General features: G+C 46.1%; 1 pseudogene; it reads left to right on the forward strand.

The window, feature by feature from the left end:
* The first annotated feature begins 1,203 nt into the window (after window positions 1–1,203).
* On the forward strand, window positions 1,204–2,168 carry LOC149333157 (3-alpha-hydroxysteroid sulfotransferase-like; annotated as a pseudogene).
* The last annotated feature ends 1,382 nt before the right edge of the window (window positions 2,169–3,550 follow it).

The raw sequence follows: 3,550 nt of genomic DNA on the forward strand, positions 1-3,550 counted from the left end.
CGGCCGCTGCCAAACGCGGCTACCGAGGGTAGGCTCAATGCCGGTGGCGTAGCGTGGTAGGACAGGCGGACTACAGATGACTGATAGTCAAAGAATGAGTCTGTGTTCTGGAATGCAAAGATGTCGCCGACTATCGCGTTAGAAAGTGGTGACCTTCCCGGCGGATTTTTGTTCATAATGTAAGCATTAGCCTACGTAATGTCTTCCGTTTCTAATTAATGCTTCGTTGAAAGTCAACGCACGCTCATAACCAATCTTACCCTCGTCAAGCTCTGTTTTACATTGTTTCGAGTCTGAAATGAAATATCGCATGAAAGGAAACAGCTACTAATAGTCATAACGGTCGAGGAACAGGTTCGCCAATTCAGGTAGATATCCCCACAAAACCTTGGAGCACTGTATAGTTGTTTTGATGTTAAGCTACAAGAATATAAGCCTCTGCTTTCTAAGCAAGAGATGACCATTCTTCGTTGTTAAATTCTGCTATACGCTTACATCGCCTTTTTTGACCCTGGCAAGCCCTAAACAATTTTTGTTTTTCGCAACAAGCATTCAATATCAATATCGGTTATTCAATACCGCCTTTGGGAACATATATTACTCAATTTCTGTTACATACGCTCCAAGCGTAAATTGCCGGAACTTTGTTTTTCTATTTTAACTCCTGGTTATGAGTTCTGGTGCTAAGGAAAGTTTCATTTCATAGTTTCGAAGAAATGATTTTATTCCATCTGTAATCAATTTAAAGAAAAAGGGGAGCTAACCACACCACCTTTGAGAGATAAGGGCGTACGATACTCGCATTTCTCATATTATGCTCTACCTGGAGCTGTAGCACATTTCGTAGAGCACTCCATGCCACATTTGAAAACCGTGGGTTCTGATCACAAGCGCCGTGACTTTTCTTGTTCTTTTTTTAGTTCTTCTAATTTAAAATTATCCAACAGGTAACTACACATCACGTTCCCAAAAAGAACAAAATGCTGCTCTATGCTTCCTTTGGTTTCTTTTCGTACGTATTTTTAAAATGAATGCTACGCCGGGGTATAACGGGGGGGGGGGGGGGGGGGGGGCTAGCTGGCTTCTGCCAGCGCATTCCTCCACAATACGTTTAAGTACAAAAAAAATGTCAACCTCGAAAATTTCACTCAATATTTGCTCCAAATTTATTATTTGTGCAGGTGTATTGTCTCAAGTCTCCTCATGGCGAAGAGAAAGCCGCACGTTCAACTTATAGATGGCGTACCCAGGGATCCTCACTACGACCCGGACATCTTGAGGGACGCTCTGAAGTTTCTTCCTGGAAAGGGCGACCTGGTCCTGATGTCTTACCCGAAAGCAGGGACGCACTGGGTTCTCTACATTGTGCAGCTCATACTGAAAAGAGGCCAGCCCGTGAGCTCTTATGAACAGTTCAAAGAGAACATGCGCTATCTTGGAGGGTCAGAGTTGGAAGGCTGGAAGCCAAGCCTGCCCTTGCGGCTGCTGCAAACACACCTGCTGCCACGAAAGGAAGCCATAAGCGCCGAAGCAAAGTACATCTACGTAGCTCGGAACCCGTGGGACTTGGCTGTCTCCTTTTTCTGCATGGTGACCAACCTCAGCCTTTACCGCTTTAAGGATGGCTCTTTTGATGAGTTTATTGAGGCCTTCCTCACTGAGGGCATAGCCGGTTACGGCACCTACTTTGACCACGTAGCTTCCGGATACGACATGAAGGATGAGCCTAACGTGTTCTTCGTTTGCTATGAGGACCTCGTGGAAGACACGCAGGGTACGATACTCAAACTGGCGCACTTCCTCGGAGAAAGCTACGCCCGTGAGTTGCAAGAAAACGAACAATTACTCCAGAACTACTTGAACGTAGCAGGGCGGAGAATATGAGAAAAATAATGGTCGCCACTTTCGCCATCAGCTCACTCCCTGAGGCAAATTCATGGAGTGAAAACCATAAAGAAGTATGGAAAGATGCATATCAGGGTGAGAACAGTAAATTTCACCTCGTAAGAAAAGCCAAGGTTGGCAGCTAGAGAGAATATTTCTCTCCAGAACATCTCCGGCGCATGGCTGCTATAAGGAGGACGGAAGAAATATCACCGGTGATGGACCTGTGGAGAAACATCCGCAAAGAGGCTGCTGCAGCGGCTGGCGTTGAATATGTGAAATGAACTGCCAGCGTTTTCTCATCCATGGCAAATGGACTTCGTCAAGTTTTTTTCACATATAAGGATGTCAAGAATAGCCTCGTTTTGAACTTAAGTAGCCGGAGAAAAAGCTTGTATTTCACCAATGGCAGATTTTTGGTTTGTTGCCATCCGCTTGGGTCTTCTTTGCGTTGTTGATATAATTTTCATCTTGCCGTTCATGTAGCAGGGGCTAGATTTTTATATTCCCACGGTCAGCTCACATGTCCTGTCTCACACAAGACACATGAGGTTCTTTCCGACATTTGCCTCCAAGCGTGTTTTTGGTTGGGCAGCGTTTTTTCGCGGGGCCTGTTTGCTGTATGTTTCTTCAGTTTTACTTCAGCATATAAGCTCAGGATTTACCAGCCGTCAGATACCCCTGAATAAAACTAAATCATTATTATGAATTCACAAGGCTGTGTGTGTGCGTGTGTGTGTGTGTTTGTGTGCGTGTGTGCGTGCGTGTTTGTGTGCGTGCGTGTGTGTGTGTGTGTGTGTGTGTGTGTGTGTGTGTGTGTGTGTGTGTGTGTGTGTGTGTGTGCGTGTGTGTGTGTGTGTGTGTGCGCGTGCGTGCGTGCGTGCGTGCGTGTCCAGCGCCCCTGAAGGGCTGGAAAGCATCAGGGCACCCTGCAGGCTCCAGAAGCGCTTCCATGGCACAATAGGGGATATTCAAAATTCCGCAAGTGCGCTTTCCCGCATAACAATGATGTCCCAAACAAGATGGCTGACCATGCGTTTCCAGCTGAAACAAAGCAAGAAAGACTGGTTTTTTGTTTGATTCTTCCAAAATACATTTCTTACATTCTATTCACACCTTTAGCGCCTGTGCTGTAGCCCACGTAGTTCTTTTATAGCGAAGTCGGCCATCTTGTTTGGGGCGACATAGTTATGTGGGAAAGCGCACTGGCGGAATTTTGAATATCCCCTATACCGTCTGTGCAGATCCGGAAACCCGCAGGCAAAAATGCATATTCTGCCAACGAGCCACAGTCTGGCACCCAGAGCCCTCCTCCCCGCTTTTCCACTAAAGCCTCCTTCACTCTCAAGAAGACCCCAACCAGGCATCTCCGGAAGCAGAACCAGAAGCTCACGGCTAAGTCTAATTCATAAACCTACTGATACAGCTCACGCAATGCCGAAAAATATGTTTTTGAAAGTTTCATTTCAAGATGGTGCCTAAGGCTGTTGTTTGACATAGTAACCAAGAATGGCTTCAAGCCAAAAACGTTTCCGTTTGAGGTTCGCACTTGTTGCAGCTCTTCTAGGTTATCTTCATTTTTGGGACGGGGTAGGTGAGGTACTACTAGCAGTGGCTGACACAACCCTTGGCTTCATTGTCCAGTAAAGTTTGAAAAGTGTCATTT

Source organism: Amblyomma mixtum, chromosome 8 (assembly GCF_055824585.1).
Source record: "Amblyomma mixtum isolate Tamu chromosome 8, ASM5582458v1, whole genome shotgun sequence".
Taxonomy (NCBI): domain Eukaryota; kingdom Metazoa; phylum Arthropoda; class Arachnida; order Ixodida; family Ixodidae; genus Amblyomma; species Amblyomma mixtum.